This window comes from Ambystoma mexicanum, chromosome 1p (assembly GCF_040938575.1).
Source record: "Ambystoma mexicanum isolate Mex_15411 chromosome 1p, UKY_AmexF1_1, whole genome shotgun sequence".
Lineage (NCBI taxonomy): Eukaryota > Metazoa > Chordata > Amphibia > Caudata > Ambystomatidae > Ambystoma > Ambystoma mexicanum.
This window is the reverse complement of record NC_090921.1, coordinates 1508427717-1508445609: the sequence shown is the minus strand read 5'-3', so window position 1 is coordinate 1508445609 and position 17893 is coordinate 1508427717. Positions and strand designations below refer to the sequence as shown.

Below are 17893 nucleotides of genomic sequence, written 5' to 3'. Positions count from 1 at the left end.
ATTTATATAACGCTACGAACCCTCAGGCATCTGAGTGCTGCCTATTATTACCCACGGTGTGTGGTGCTCATTTATCGAGGATGAAAGCCTGAGTTTGCCCTTGCCGGGATTCAAACCTGCGTCTGATTGTAATTGGCTGCCCACTGTCAGGTGGACAACATACGCCTACCTTTAAAACATGTAATCTTCAAAAACATTATATACTGGGTTTCTCATTGGTTTTGAAACTATAAGGTCCCTCATTATATCGACCACCACAATTGGTTGGCATGCTTGTGCCATGTCTGGAACATTGGGTTCACTGAGCAGGACATAAGCCCAGACCCAGCTGCAAGGAGATGGGGCATGACTCTACCCCCCCACCCAATTAACCCAACATATCTCATCACCCAAGCTTTCTGCCATGAAGATCGTCTTTGAACTTGGCCTTGAAGAGTATCCTTGTCTCTGAGAATACACAGGAATACAAGAGTGAGGGCACTGTCTATCGTGTTCTAGGACACTAAGTTGAACTCTATTTCCATCCTTGGCTCACATGACAGGAGACCAGGATTTGGTCCATTTTCCATCTTTTAAATAAGCACATGTAATCTTCTTTTGGTATTTCAAAAGTTTGCTCGATTCTTTACTTTATCATTAGTTTCTATAGGTTCCATACATCTCCTTCAGCCAGTATTTCGGGATGTCATACATGTCTCTTGTGACGTCACTAGCCTTTTTTCCTGCTGTTTTTCATATTCCTTCAGGGAGTTCCTCTCTTAGGTTGTCATCACTTTGGGGCTACATTCGATAGGGTTGTCTCAATATGCATCTTATTGCAAACACATGTTGGGGCGTTGGCACAACTGCTGGTGTCAAACACGGCACAATCTCAGGTCTCCAACATATGGGGGTGGGGAGGATAATGACCTCTCATCACTGGATCTAAATGCCCACTGCAGTAAGCTATCAGGTTTGTGCCTTATGTTTTCTAGTTTTCTATGTGAGCACTGTCATCATCACTACTCCATTTGTGTGTGAAAACAAATATAATTCTGCACTGTAGTCAGGAATCCCCAATAGTTGGGTTGTGCATATTTTAGTTCTTTGAATACTTCTTCGAATGCTTCCGTCATCTCCCCTGTCCACGTCAGCTTACCACGCCCCCTCAGACTACTTGAGCCTGTTTAAATGAGGTCTGGTGTATGTACTGTAGTCGAACACCCAGGCTCTGCAATAATTGCAGAGAACTAAGAATTGCTGCATCTCCCTCATCGTCTTTGGTGGCAGCATTCCTAAAATCACCTCTACTCTTTAAGGGGTAGCCTTCCTCCCCTCTTGAGATATTAACTGTCTGATAAACCTCTCTCTGACAATACTGTCATTTCGCCTTGTCCACCTTGTACCCCTTTTCTGCCAATACTGTCAACAACTATACTGAGACATTCCGGCACTGCGCTTCTGCTCTGCTACATATCAGAATGTTGTCTACATATTGAATGACCGTGCTGTCCAAAAGTACATTCCCCAGGTCCATTTGGAGGACTCTATTGAATATAAAAGCGGATTCACAGTACCCCTGAGGAAGCCTTGCGTCTTTCCACTTTTTATTTCTATATAGAAACAATGTCAAATCCTGTGATTCTTTGTGAAGTAGGATAGGGAAGAAAGTATTCTTCAAGTCTATCTGAAATAAGTGGCTTCCGGTAGAATACTACATATTGTTGATGGATTGGGAATTAGAGGAAACTCTGCTTCAACAATATTGTTCAAAGGGTGCAAATCCTAAATAAAACACCACAATCCCCCTGTCACCTTTTTCATCGGATACACAGCCATGTTACATTGAGATTCTTATGGCACCAACATTCCCTGCTGTACTAGCACAGAAATCGTCTAAAAAAAAACTTTGCTTCCCTAGATAAATGGCATTGCCTTGCACTTGATAAAATCGCTCCTGGCTTAAGCTTAATTTTAACAGCTCCTACCTCTTTCAATAGGCCAATGTCATACGGGCTGTTGGTCCATAATATACTTGGTACTTGTGCTAGGTCTGCCTCAAGAAATGGTGGTGGCTCCTTTTTCATTAGGGCCATTCTCTGTGGGACTTCCATGTAATGATTTCTCATCCAATAGGTGATGCTCATAAAGAACATTGTCTCAAGAACTGACTAGTTGTCCTGAAACAATTCTTTGTCTGTGAAGTCAGTCAGCCTGGTCCCTTCTACTGCAATTACTGCTCTGCACGCTTGCCCTGTATCATCAGTCCCGCGCAATACTATTCTTTTGTCTCTTTGTAAAACTGTCTCTAATTCTAGCGGAAATACCTGTCCTTCTTTGTGTAAGGGAATTTGTGTTCTGAACAAAATCTTGTTGGACAAGCGAAGCAGCTTGTCCTGTATCCCTGGAAGCCATGCTAACTGCACGTCCATCATATACTGAAATACCTCTGTGTCTAGAGGCACCACCCTCTCAACAGTCTGACTGCAGAATGCATGAATACATTCTTGCGCATTCATATAGTGAATTCCTGGGGTACAACACACAATCCCTTGCTCAGTGAATGAGATGGTCATGTTTATTTTGCTCATCATGTCCCTTCCCAATATGTTAAATTATGTCTGTTGGAATATAACAGTGGCATGGTAAGGTCATGCTCCCGTATGGAAATTGGGAGTTCGTAAGTAAACATAGCCCCAGAGAAACCTTGAGCATTCATAGCAATGCCTGACATAGGGTATCTCCCCTCCGTAATACAGGATCATGCCGCCCCCATATCTATGAGAAAAGAGAAAGTCTTGTCACCTATGGTTACCCCTACACATGGTTCCTCGTTCAGGTTGGGTGTAACAGATAGCAATGAACACATTAAGTCAGTCTGTGAGCTGTCCTACTGTGGGTATAAAGTCACCCCCGTCCCAGTGAAAGGATTCTTTCCTACTAGGGTCACTTCTTCTAGTCTCTGTATGGGAATCTGCATAGTGGTATTGGTTTGTCTCATGGCTACAGCGTTCTGCTGCGCCGGTGCTTGCGATGGCTGTGTGTACACCTCTGCCTGTGATATGTACATCATGGGCTATTGCGTCTGGGCTGGTGCATGTTATGCTGGCACCATTTGTGGCACATGTGTCTGCATGTGATCTTGGCCATAAATGTCGGGTTGCTTGGTATTGTATGTTGGTGGATATGTGTCCCCCTATCTTTCCCCCTATTCTGCTGTACTCTCCCTCTGCTTCCATGCATTCGCAATATGTGTCCCATCTTTCCACACGTCTAACACTGTGTTGGACCTCCGATGGGTCTGGGCTGTCCCCCTGCTGCTCTGGGAACCCTGCTCCTCTCCCCCTGGGTACACCTACTCTTCCCTGCAGCCAATATTTAGTGTCCCCAATTCCTGCAAAACTTCCCCCTGCCATTTGCTGCTGATTCTGTATGTTCTGGGTACCAACTCCCTCTGCGCTCATCAACATCCCCTCTTCCATTGTATATTTTGACCAATTTTTCAGAACCAACTTTGCTTCTTCCTGTTTTCTTTCTTTGCGTTTCTTTCTCACCTTCTCCTACATTAGCCGAAAAAAATCTAGTATAGTCAACTCAATTTCTGACCATGGCTTCGTCTTCATCCCCACAATTTTTTTCAATTGCTTCTGTACTTGCTCTGGTAATCTCTGTTTTAGCATGTGGTAAAATAAACCAACCGTTTTATCCCACGGTTCACACATCACGAGACGCCAACATTCTTGTATTGGCGCCTCAAGTATTTTGCATGCCTTAATTGCACTTATGTCAGATGTGTCTGCGTACTGTACCCTTCGAGCCTGCCATACGACTGCTCTGCAGTTATTGAACTGCACCCCATTGTGCGCTGTAGCTCATACATCCTTTTCCCCGTTTCCCCGCTCCTGCAGTTAACAATGGCAACTTACATCTCAATGTATCTTTGTCCATCCATGGCCACTCTATATATTGTGGTTGTCAGCCACCCTTTTCTAGCTGCGGAAATTGCATCAGCCCTACACCTCTGACATATTTTGCTATGTCTTTTGTAAATATAAATGATCTCATCATGCTAGTTCTATTTCATCATGGTAATGCTCTCAACCTCTGCCTATATGTGGTAACTTTGTCTGTGCTATGCAATCTACCTTTGAAGCACTCAAGCTGTCTCTCAGGTTCTAGCTTTCCCCTTTCTATATCTTCCTCTCCATCCCACAGTGTCTCCCGCTCTGGGCGTACTCCCCTAGAGCAGTGACATGGCCTCCTTCCTTCGTCGTCATCACTCTCCCCTAACTCATCGCCTGGCCCCATTATCCCTGAACTGTCATCAATGTCTTCACCCATTTCATCCTCAAAGTTGAGCCTACTCAACATGTTATTGCCTTGTCTCCCCACTGTTCTGTCCAGTGAATCACTCCTCCTCCTCTGTGGGGACCCCACCATGCTCCTGTTTGCCTTAGAGGCAGAAGCGCTATCCCTCCTGCTCCTGTACAGTATCCCAATTCTTCTCCATATTCCCTCTTCCTTGTCATCAACTAAACGTGTGGGCCCCGTAATTATGTCCTCTACCTCCTTGAGGCGTCTCTCTCTACCTCTCTCTCTGGTCTTTTGTCTCTCTCTTCTTCCTCTCTGCATCAACATTCTTGAACAAGTCTCACAATCTCCATTTTCCTCTAGTCTCACTTCAATTGCAACTGCCTTTCCTTTTCTTCCTCAGCCTGTCTCATCATATTTTCCTCTATTTCTTTCTGGCTTCTCCTCCTTTCCCTTTCCTCTCTTTCCTACTTTTTCAGCCTCCTTTCTCAACTGTTCCTGTTCCATCCTCTCTTTCATTAGCTCTGGCCATTCTCTGTCCTCTTCCTCCTCCCCCTTTTCCCTTTGTTTCTTGGCTTCCTCCTCAATGTCTCTGAGCTCAGTTACGCTCCTTCAATCTACTTTAAGCAATATCTGTCCTCCCATCCACTCATTCAGCAGGACTGTCGTCTCATCATCCCTGTGTCACCCGGTCGCTCCCAGTCAACTTAGCTTGCAGGTCTCTACACTGCTAGTGTTCATCAATCATGGCCCCTGTTTTCTTATTCGCAAGCTTAGCGACATGAAGTGCATCTTCACTACTATATGTAGGAGGTGCATGAACAGGGTTAGTGTAGCCTGCTGCTGCTTTTAACTCCTTCAATGGGTAAAATCCCTGGCCTCCTGATGGCGGGTTAGCTGTTTGCAGAGGAGGAGGAGCCGTGGGTGATTCACCCCCTGCATCATGCTGGATAAAGCATCAATACTGTCTTAGATGGGTCTTCTTCCTTGTCGTCAAGCATCTTCCATAACTCAAATATCACTAATCTGCTATTTAATTTCTTTCCCTTATACGCAGCATGTAAATATGTGGCCACGTGTTGCAGCACAGATTTCAAAAGACTGCCCTCCCGGGCCATGGCGTCGCCATTTTGCGCTCTGTCTTGCGAGTCCATTCCAGACTATACTTGCATATTTTGTCCTGATACCGCAGAAAGGACATACACAAGTGCTTAAGGAGTATATCCCTCATGATGGCACATCACTCTCTGACTACTGATACTTACTTGACCTCAAATCTGGATGTGTTTGAACATTTCACCAATGTCCAGTTAGATGTCTTATTTTTCGTCAGCAAATCAACTTCTCCACAACACAACCTCTTGTATGTTCCACCAGCTTCTCCGGCTCACCAACATTAGCAAGAATGTGTTCCACACACCACCCACACTCTAATCTCTGCCTTCAAATGCTAAGTCACAAATCTCCAGGTGCTATTCGAGCCCCACCTAAATGGTACAACAATCTTCTCATTTTCTAAAGAGCTTCAGCACCAGTTTGCTCCACTACAAAACAACACCTCTTTCATTTTCTTCACCAACAACTGTGTGCACCACTATGACGCGTGAATGTGCCATGACCTATTAACAACCCTTACGTGACATCACCAACCACAATGCATGTAAAACAATTGAGATATTTGAATATCTTTGTGCACTCTTAAACCCCACAATACATAAAAACACCACAATACAAATACGGTACAAATACAGCCGTCGTCCTGCTTTTTTCATTCACAGGGGAATCCATCTCTTAAAAGTGCATGGTCCTTCTTCTACACCGCAGCATAGGATAACCGTAAATCAGTTTTTTTCCATTTACATTTTTTCTGTAAATTCAATAAGGTACCACCTTCCGCAACCCAAACTAACGCATAGCCACAGGGAATCATCTCATCATCCGTATCCTAGCTAATGCTCAGAAACAGGGAATGTCTCATAAACAACACAAAAACAAGCCACAACACAACAATTCCCCCCACACTATTTGTCAAATTGCTGGACTCATATTCAACTCTGAGTAGCCGTTAAAGCCCTCGGACATGTCACTCCCACAATCTACCACTCTGCCTTTCCTGTCTGATCGTCGTCCCATGGGGAGCAGGCAGTAATTTCACCAAGGGGGCTCTTGATGACCATCTCAGTTTCCATGTGTAGTCAGTGTTCAGGCTCTTGTGGGTCCAACCCATCCCTTCGGGCATGCGACAGGGAAAAACAGTATTCGCTGGTGTCTTAGCGACCGTCCTCTGCTACCACCTGAATTAAGGCAAAGGATTATTCATTTCCCCAATTACAAGCAAGAGAAACTGGGCCAGAGGACATCCCCAGCACTCAAAAACAGAAGAGTCCAAAAATGTGAAAAATCTTTACTGCTTTATTGAAAGCTTTCAAACAGGGATATTGTTATGGACAACATATTATTCTCGAATACTTTCTCAACGTTCTCAGGCTCATCATGATCTTTTAAGGCAACGCTATGTCACAAAATACATAATGAATTGCAAAAAACTAAGGTACCATGGGATTAGTTAGTGAGGTGGACAACATGTAGAATGTATATAACCTTATTGGCTAAACTGTATTTGGTGGCTCCTCCTGCTACCACCCCCCTACATGTTGCAACTACAGGCATGTCATGTTAGTTTGCTGCCATTGGCTCTTGCAACAAAGTGTGAGTTAGCATGGAAGTTGAGTATGGATTGGTTAGTGAGGGTCTTCTCAGCCTTGGCACTTTGGACAGTTGTCAGTCCATGAGCAACATTTCAAGGTGGTAGGAACAGCCGCAAAGGTGCTATCTGCACCCAGTAGAGATATCATCTTTGATCCTCTATGCCTTGAGACAGACCATTACGCTTTTATCATGCTATTACTTTTGTATCCTCTGTCGTTAGTTGGATGGGAACAATGATTTCTGTCTTGTTCGAATGAATAGGCTTTGTCCTGCAGGTTCAGATCACGTGTAGAGGGACCACAAACTTAATTTTCCTGCTCTCATTTATAAGGATTTTCAGCTTTTACACATACAGGTGTTCTATCTGTTCTGCTAATATGAAACATTCTCTCCCACGCTGTCCTTGGCAGGGCTGTGCACGATAGCTGAACTGACAGCCTGGTCTGTGCGCCGCAGGGAAATCAGTGTGTCAGGCCTCTCTCTGTATTCTCAAGCCCTTTCCATAGCTCTCAACCATTTGTGTCGCAAAGGTGGGTGAAAACACCAGATTTAAATTTTGGCGGGTGAGAGGCCCATTCAAACAAATGGGCATGCAGGAGGCTTGGCGGGTGAGTCCGCTGTTTACAGGGCGGGTGACACCCGCCAAAAGTGTGTGAGTTGAGAGCTGTGCCTTTCAGTGTCTCCCATTAATTTCGATGTGGCTGTGGCTTCCATCTTCATTTACATGGCCGTTCAGGTTAGTCGCATTTTAGCATCTGCAATCAGTTCATATGTATTCTTGTGCAACTTGCGGTTACTGCCTAGCATAGGGTGTGCCCGTCCTCTGTCTAACTTGGTCATGAATATATTGTTTGTGTCTAAGAGTGTTAGGCAGAATCACATGCAGTACCCTTTGGGAACACTACATGCAATTAGGACTACAAGTGTAAGCACAATTTCACGTTTGGTACAAGCCTGTACTACACAGTAAAGTGGTAGCGATGGCTGAGCAGCCAGACTTATCTCAAGAGTTTAAATGAGCAGTAGAACAAGTTACACAAAGGACCAACCAATACAGTGATTCAAGTAAACACTTACTCAAGTTTTCTCAGTTAAAGAATATACATTTATTTACTCAATAATTTATAAAACATTACACAGCTCAGTATCACAAAGATACACCACAAAAATCCAACCGGTAAGTAACTGAACAAGTTTAACTAAAAAGTAGAAGCAAAATGGCACTTCAGATACTTAGAAAAGAGAGGAAAAGACAAGGTTATAAGAATAGACAGCCCAAATACATTAATAGGCAGGGCAAAGGGTTTCAGTTTAATACAACCAGCAATTCTTCTCAACAGGCCTGGGGGCCAAAGTCAATGGTTCAGAGTCTTTTGTATAGGAAAGCACAGTTCTGGTATATAACGGTTAAGTCTTTGCCACAGATTTTTAAAGAATTTGGCTAAGCGAAAAGTTTGATGAATGTTTAGGGAAGGACAAGCCTTCGTTGTTGACGAAAGTTTCATGCACTTTCTCGATGGCCGAAAAGATATCCGGACCGCGTTTCCACAGTACCTTTTTAAATGAAGAAAGCTGTCGCTGAGGAAGTTGTTCCTGGCAGTTCGAGCAGATCTCGCTGTTCCTGTGCTTCAGTCGTGGGGACAAGAAGGAGGACGTCGGGAGGTTCCTGGACTGCCCAGGAAAGAGGCCAAAAGCTGTAGCAAGACGTCGGTTTTAAGGTTGGAGTGCCTTAAAGTACCCCTGGTTTCCTTCCCTCTGGCTATCCATTTTTCAACCGCACTCTGATGAAAATTCGACCAGAATAGGACAGTGTCCAGGTGGCTTGCGAGTTGGTTGTTCCCACCAAACTCAAGGGACGTAGTTAACCTTGAAGGGCTTCTCTGTCATCTGAGTTTCAGGCAATTCGGACCTGCAACAGGGCTTCACCGGTCTGCCAGGAGTTGCAGCAGTCCTCTTCCTTCCTCTCCTCTTCGGTTCTTTCATTCCAGTGGTCGACTCTGCTTTCCAAGACCCAGAGACACGCTTTTAAACAGTTTTCCCCCATTCATTCAGCCTGGCTGTCACTCACCCAGCAGGGTGGCTGTCCTTGTCGGACAGTCAGCCAGCCAATCACACCAGAGTGCATTCATGTCTCCTAAGAGACTAAGCATAGGGAGTTGCGGGCACCTCCCTCACATCCTGTCCACCCCAGACACTCAGGCACCAGAGGAGGGCTTCAGCACAGAAGCCCGCCAAAGGGCACGAACAAAGGGACCAAACCTGGTTTGGCACACATAGTTACACACAAGAAGGACTTTTCCTAAAAGAAATGGCGAAAAAAGATGACCGGAGTCTGTTTTTACAGATAGGTCTGGGGCGCCATATTGAAAACATGGCTACCCCTGATTTTGAGCTACCGTTGTTAGCGGTCGCGAAAAATCACTGTAGTTGATCTAAACCACTGCCACCAGCCATTTAAAATATGAAAAGGTAAAATGTTACTGTTACATGAGTGTTTTGACTCAGGGAAAGCTAAGCAACCCCTCAAGCACTCTATAGTAAAATTGGGTGTGCTTGGTCAGTAAATGTACAGACTCCAGTAAAGTCAATTTAACTTTACATGTCCTGAGAGACAGTAGTCATTCTCAGGGAAGGTATTTAAACCTTTGGGGAGTCTGAAAAGACACCCCTGTGCCACTGCACTAAAGGTGCTGTGTGTCACACAGAAAAAGATGATGCCACTGGAGTTGTTTAAAACTCCATAACCAAAGAACACAAAAGTAAAAGACACACAAAATACATGGAAGAGTGGGAAAAAGGCTCATACTCTTCTCAGGTAAAATATGAAATCCTAGAAATCCAGCAAAGTTGCTGGGGGTCTCAAAAGGTAAGGGAAATTAGCACATTTGGAGAATACTCCCTAACAAAGAGCAATTTAATCTAAGTTTGTGTAGCTTCATGTAGGAATGCATATGTGCTTCATGTCGAATGCATCTATGGCATGGTCGTAGTCATCACGTCATCGGCTTTCTGCATGGATACAGTCAGGTTACTTGCTCCATTGATTGCAAATCTATGGGCCTCATTCCGACTTGGGTGCAAAGGGATAACCGGCACCGGTAAGGACACCGGTGCCGGTAAACCCTTTGCGCCCTATTCCGAGGTCCCTTTGCGGGTCCCTCCTTTAACACCTGGTTTGACCAGGCGTTATGGACGGGACCCATTAAGGGACTTCAGAGCTAATAACGGTACCGCAAATTGCTTTACCGTTACTAGCTACTTCCCCTTTGGGGGCTCAAATGGGAATGGGGAATGGATTTTTCAATGGGGATTTACCGGTCCCTCCAAGGTCAGAATGGACCGGTAAGTCCCCATTGAACCAAGTCGGAGTCGGTACCGGTATGGGAGGTAGTCATGGCGCAAATAGTGCCATGACTACCACCATACTCGGAATGCAGGTGGAAAAAACCCCTAATCTAAACCTAAATCTAAGATGGGAGCAAGCGTTGACCATCAAATGAAAAATAAGGCAGTCCTACTGGTATTGTGACAAAACAAAAGGGCCTATAGTAAGAAACCTATTGCCAAACCTCATAACTAATACAAAATATGGTGTGGGATAGTTTTCAGGAAAAGAAAGAAGTGTTTGTAAATAATATGCCAGGATGCGGAGATTGGGACTCCCTTCCCCAAGTTTTCTGTACGGTTTAAGATATGAGCCTTGAGCACAGCACATACTCGAGCTTTCCCAGCACGAGTTAACAGTTCCAATGGCAGCAATCAGAACCGTTGATGGCCAAGTCTTGTTTCTCCTGAGAGTCTCTTGCCTTCGAGGGACGGATGTATCCAATAACAAAACAAACACAAAGTTCTCTTTCGCAGTTTACACGGGGTGCCGATCCTTCACTGACAAATATCAATGTCTTTTCAAACAGTTCTGGTGCACATCCCTGGCTCGGGTTTACCTTTGTCAACACCCTGTTTTCCGGGATTTTAGCCTTTGTCCCCTTTTCGTTAACAACCCTGTTCTGGGTTCAGTCTCTCTGATTTCACGTTCACATTGACTGTCAGTGTTCACGGGATTCACTTCTTTACTTTCACCATGCAGGATTCACTACCCTTACTTTCTCAAGTTCGTAGATGAAAGTCTTGATTGTACAAGGATTTTACTAGACCTCCAGTAAGACCACTTTGACCTCTTCTGGCGGCTCTCCTACGGCCTTCTGGTTTCTGTAGTTTCATTCAAACAGAGATCTACCTGAGTCTCTTGGAGCAACACCCATGTGGTGGGTCTCCCCTCAATACTTTTACAGTTATTTCATAGTTCATTAAACTAAGTTAAAACGTGCCACTTTGTGTTCCTCATTCAGCACAGCCCGGCTCTTATCGGTTCTTACCTCGACTCACCGGCTGTGGATTTTCTGCTTTACTGGAGTCAAGGCCGGTGCCACGGTAGCAGGTGTTTCCCTCGCTCGTGCTTGTCAACATCAACACGCTCTGTGTACCATTGACATCTGCTGTAAGACACTTGTGCTATTGTCCGCTGTCTTAGGCTCTCCACAAAGGTTCCGTGGGTCTGGGATGAAAAGGGCAAGGTCACTTCTCTCTTCGCCACTCTCTCGTTTCCCGCCGCCTTTCTCCGTCTATTAAATTGCTGCACCGGATTAGCCATCTTGTCATGCTGTCTGCCATGTTTGTAGGCCTTCAGGTGTGTGCAATTTTGGTTAATTGCCTGACTCTGCCTGACCATTGTGTTGGGACATGCCAGGGAAACAGTTTCATCATTAGTCCGTTTTCTATCAAAGTAACAAAAAGTATTCGTATTGGAAAAAGGAGGTGTTAGAAGTTCTGAGTGTCCTACGGGATAGGATGGGGGAAAAGGTGTCACAAGAAAGAAAATGGTTGGTAGACTGAGAAAGACGAGATGGGTTGGGTTTGTGGGGCTAATGTCCTACGTGGTAGGATGGTGAAAAGGTGTTAAAAGAAGGGGGATACTGCGTCACACCCATCAGTGTCCCGCTCCCACTCCCTGAGGATCCCCATCCAGGTGATCCTCCCCCACTGGTCCACCCCCGGAACTGGATCCAATAGCGATGGCCGTATCCTGGCCACCTGGATGACAGATTCCCGGGCACTAGTCAGGGAGACACCTTCAGGTTTCTCACATGAGGTAGGGGCCAGGAACGATGTACACCTTTCATTTCTGTGACATTGAGATGAGGGTGGGACCGGTGCAATATGGTCAACATTTTGGTCTCACTCTTCAATACCCTCCTCCTCTTACACTTAACCTCAGTCCCTCTATTCACTCATACAAAAACCCATACACCAGTCAATAAATCACTTTGAACAACCTCTCTGTAATTCTGCTCCATGCTCTGCTGTACCGTCCTTCCTCCGCTTGGTCTTTCAATTCACTTTCTCCTTCCTTGACCTCAACCGAACAATCCACACTCCTGTTCCCTGAATGCTCTTTTATTGTACTCCTCCCCCTCCCATTGGTTCTAGCGCACACCTGGCAGTGGTTCCCCATGACAATCTTTCTTGCTCCTTCCCCGGAGTCAGATCAAATAGGTGTGAAGCTTTAAAGTGTCAGTTATTCCCTGCCCCCTTCTCTAGTGCATGCCAGCTAGAGTTATGTAATGACGGTACGTGACAAATGTAGTCAAATTCAAAGTTCTTATAAGGTGGTCTTGAGTGGCCTGTTCGCCGGTCTGCATTTTGTCTCGCTCAGCCAACTCAGGGTTCGTTGTCACCTCTGCAATGGGTGGGCTGTCCATTCCTTTCTCCACCACATGGAATTCTAGGCTCTGCAGTTCCAGAATTGAAGAAAGAAAACACTTACCAGAACAGGGCAAGGCAGATATGGGTGATAAGTGGTACTCACCAATTGTAGTCTGGCACATGCAGAGGGAACAGAGACTGGGTTCTCCCAACTCCCTCACCACACCTCTCGGGCAGGGCTGTCTCTGGAAAATATTCTGGTAGTTTCACTGCCCAAGGTTGAGAGGGATCACCATCCTACTCTTCAAATGGTCAGACACCTGACCTATAGGAAAACACCCTATCCCCAGGCCTTCATTCTGATCTCGGTTTTGGTGGATTTAACCTGTCCTTGGATCTTCTCCTGAATGCACAACCAGCTCATATGGTAGGACCTCTGTTTCTTTGCCAGAGAAAATGCTGCACAACTGATAGTAAGTAAATTACTTCTTCCCAGGTAGCAGTCTCCATATGTATCTGCAGAGCGCATTAAAGTAAGTCTACTTCATACCAGTCTTTGCTGCCGTCTGGCATGTTATAGTGCTGGGCAGGTGGCTGGTTTCCTAAGCCTGCCTAGGACTGGTGTTTCAATTCAATGGCTTGTTTTAGGTATCCCAGTTTTGTCTCTCCAAACATATTTAAAGCTTGGTCTTATTATTTCCCTTTTTGTATTGATCACTTCTTAAATGTTCAGCTCTGAGTTTTTAAACATGGGCCAAGCTCTCAGCACGATTTGGGCTATGCACATGTGTGTGTACATGGCTTTGCAGTCGCGCTTTGAAACACTTTTGTATAGGCGCGTTATAAATGCCATATCATATCAGTGTTCTGCCATTTTCTGCATTCTGCAGCAAGCAGGGATTGTAGTTTCGTCCACCCGGGAGCAGTCCTCTGCATGCTCTAAAGGTACAAATGTTTAGTGATGTTCTCAGTGATTAATTTCTGTCAGTGTTCTGCAAACTCCTGTGGTTCGTCTTTCCTTCAGCATTCAAGTCTTTTAAAAGGATACGGTTTCATTCAACTTCATAATAACCACAACCTGGGCTCCTAATGCTATTCAAGTTTAGGAAGCATTTACAATTGCCATTGTGTGTAATGTTAGAGTCTGACCATTCTGAGAAAGGGTTAGACTTGTTCTCTCTTATCATCTCTCTTTGGGCAAAGATAGATCTGTATGTTTTAAGGGAACACTTTGTCCTTGCATGGAGGGGTAACGCGGGTAATCCTTCAGTAGAAGGAGAGTAGTAATCTCTTGAATGATGTGCCTGAAGAGTAGTAATCTCTTCAGGCACATCATTCAGCAGCAGGACAAGCACACCGCCCTGTGGGTCTGCGACCACATAGAACAGGATGGGGAGTTCCTCCAACTCATAAAAACACACCTTGAAATGTGTTAGGACTTGGTCCATCTCATGCAGGGAATCTACCTGATCATCTTCTCACTCAAATATTCAGTCATCCTATGAATGACATACTAAATGCATGGCTAAAAAGACTGGATCATCAATATCCTTTCTGGTTTGGAATCAGTGAACGTGTGTATGTTCTCTTCATTGGCAACATACACTTTAGGCATACTACTAATAATAGGGTAATTCAGATCAGCAGTGTAATGTGATTTGTGCATCACCATTCCTGTCAGGGTACTCTCCTCTAAGCGGACATCTTGGCACCCTTTGTTGTGCACAATTACTCTAACTGACTAATCCTGGACGTCCGTCAATGGTGTGTACTTACAACTTAGTCCTTGCTATCAAATGTTCTGACTGAAAAACACAAATGTATCTTCCTTTTAATGCTTTGCCCCCTTCTCACACTTTGTGTCATTGTAAATTACCTAGGATACTGGCATGCACACATCCCTCTTCAATAGAATCCAAAATCCTGCTGATCACCGCTCAACCTGGTTCAAACCTTTTGGGCCATCGAGTCCAGTACCAATACTCATTCTGTGTGTAAAATCAAATGTAAATAAATGCATGTGTATGCACTCAATTATCTTTGTCTCTCTTTGAAAAAGATACACATGTGAGTTAGGGGTGTTTTTCTGATCATCTCACCAGACTACCTATTTGTAGTTTTAACCTACTTTGAAATACGCCTTTTGTGTTTTGTGGAAGTCTGTGTTAAATACACCTTGTCCTGGTCTGTTTTGAATTGCCAGTATTCTCCTTTGAAACCACCATATTCTGCTTTTATTCAACCATGTGCTTTATACTGGTAATTAGATGATTTTAAAATCTGAGTACTGCTGTAATACGCTGGTCATCCAGCCGCTGCTGTCCCTGTTGTAGAGTTACATCACACAGAATGTTCCTAGTGCTTTTTCTAGCATGTTTAGGAAGGTGTTTAGGGTAACCACTCTTCTGTAGCCTTGAAGACAGTGGCTGAGCTTGTCGTTCATATGTCTCAGTATCAGTACAGTTCCGGCGAAGTCTGAAGCACTGTCCAAAGGGCAGATTATTTCACAGAGACCTGGGGGTGAAAACGTTAAATTAAATTCCAGTTGGTAGCTTTTTCTAAACACTGAAGTGGTTAGTTTGCCGTCAATGGCGTGGATTTCAAGGTCCAGAAATTGTACCGTCTCTTTGCTAGTTTTATGAGTAAAATGCAAGAAACTATTCTGATTATTCAACCACGTAATGAGGTCCAATGATTTTTAATCCCCTTGTAAATCATTAAACTGTCATTGATATACCTAGCCCACAGATCAATTTGGTGACTGAATGCACTATTGTCCTCATAGATCACATGTCTTTTGAATCTTGCTACATATAGGTTCACCTGGGATGGTGCAAAAGTAACACTCATCTCGGTCCCAGATGTTTGTTCGTAGAACTGGTTCAAACAATTACAGTCATTTATCGTTAATGCCACCTCTGCTAAATGCATGATGAATTGTACCGGTACTTCTACAGGTGGAGTTTTTTCTGGTACAGTATCTTCTATAACCCTCAAGGTTTCCAGTTGAGGCAGCCATGTGTATGATGATTCAATGTCCATGGTGAAAAGGAGGTTTTTTGCCGGGTCAAATTGTTCATCCATGATCAGTTTCAGTACTGCAGTGGTATCCTTGAGGTACAACCTCATTTTAGGCACTTTGAAAAATGGCAATATAGATTCAGGATTGAACCGATCCTGGACACTTTGGTATTCCATAAAAGGCCAGGATCCTTAGGTATTTGAGGCACAAAAACGATTGTTCTATAGAGCTTACAAAACCCTTACACAGAGCTTCCTCTATTGCAGGTGTAATCATGCCGTGTAGTGCATCCACTGGGTCTCATGCTGGTCGAGAATAGTTTTGTGGGTAATCTAGTAATCTGGCAACCATTGAATGTAATCCTTGGTGTCCGTGTTCACAGTTGCTCCACCTTTATAGGATGTCTTAATGGTAATGCTCTTGTACTCACTGAGGTTGTTAAGAGACTCTTATTCGCTTTTTGAAAGATGTTGAAATTCCCTGGTTTCACTGGACTTGAGTGCAACAATACCCTTAATTAGTGTCCTTTCCAAAGTAATGGATTCTGCACTGATGCTAGCAAAAGGAAAATAAAATGTGGACTTGGGGTGGAACCATGTGGCATCAGGGTCCGTTTCTGTCAGTTCACCCAAAAAATACTGTTTCAGCCTGACTTTCCTCAGCAACTGTGAAATTTCAATGCTGTCTGAAATTTATCATAATGGGCCATTGGACAAAGTAAAGGCCCCTTTGTAGAACCTGAGTTTCAAATGGGGTTAGTGTATATGAAAAGAGGTTCATGACTAATATATTTAATAATAATAATAATTAGGCTTTTATATAGCGCTACAAACCCTCAGGTATCTGAGCGCTGCTTATTATTACCCACGGTGTGTGGTGCTCATTTATCGACCTCGGAAGGATGAAAGGCTGAGTTTGGCCCCGCCGGGATTCGAACCTGCGTTAACAGGCTCTGCACGGGTGTCAAAGCGGGCGCTCTACTCGCTGTGCCACTTGATTCCGACATCCTCTCCACCAGTTCCTCGTGATTTGAAGGGAGTATTCTACCCTTCTGCATCTGCCAGGCCCCGTCCCCGATGGTATAAGAAAGGTCAGCTGGCTGGGTCATTAGTCGATTGGCGGGCTTCTTCTTGAAAGTGGACAGTTCTGACTCTGTGGTTTCCCTTTTGTTTATATTTGACAACCCTGCTCTTGAGTCCTCATCAGAGCATCCACTAGAGAAGCTCCAATTAGAGGGAATCTGCTTCCTGTTCCTTCTTTTTTGTGACCATCTTTGAGAATGAAGACCTAAATATGTATCTCTGGTGTTGTTGTCTGAGTAATATGCATCTGTTACATATGGATAAATCCGTTAATGCAATATCTTTTTTCAGTTTGATGATTTATTTGTTCAAATTGAAGTCCCTAAACCCCTTCATGGTCGCATCTAACTCTTCCAACTTTTTTCTTATATGTAACTAACATCAATTGGGATTTTAATAGGTCTTGTTTTAGTTCAATTTCTCGAATATGATGTATTGAGACGGTTTTAGCTGTATTAATAATCAAAATGAGCCAGTCTCTGGTGCATTTATTTGCAATATAGCTCCAGTCTTTTTTAAACTGCACGTGGTCAAGAAAGATATATGGTTCTATCCAGATTATCATTCCGTTTGGAGCTCTATGTGATCTCAAATGTTCGGTCATCATAGAGCCATGTAGCTCGGGTTCTTAGTAGTCTTTTCTGAAGAACCTCAAGCTTGTTCCATTCATCGCCTGTTTGGTCCATGTAACCGATTGGAATGGCAGATGATGGCGGGGGTAGCAAGAATGCCTTTGACCAACTCTTCAGCAAAGGCTAAGAAGTTAAGGTCTGCCATATTTATGTAAAGTCTAGAGTGGTGCACCAACTCCTAGGGTAGCAACCACAATGGGGTGGGAGAAAAGTAAGTCTAGACGAGTCTCTACTCTGACCACGTCTGTGTTGAAATGTAAATCACAAATGATATTGGGAACACACAGCTGCTCGGACAGTCTGTCACTAATAGAAGCCAAATTGTGGCATCACCGGTCAGTATCTAAAGGCCTCCAATACACAGTGCATACCCACTGTCAAAAGAAGCACCAAACACCAATAAGGACTACCAAAAAAAAAACTTTATAGGGTTCTGCCAATATCCAACAGTTTGT

General features: G+C 44.2%; 1 protein-coding gene across 1 annotated transcript in view; it reads left to right on the top strand.

Moving 5' to 3' along the window:
• ARHGAP30 (Rho GTPase activating protein 30) overlaps positions 1-17893 on the top strand; it is a 2240907-nt gene that overhangs the window by 763566 nt on the left and 1459448 nt on the right. The gene's annotated exons all lie outside the window — the stretch shown is intronic.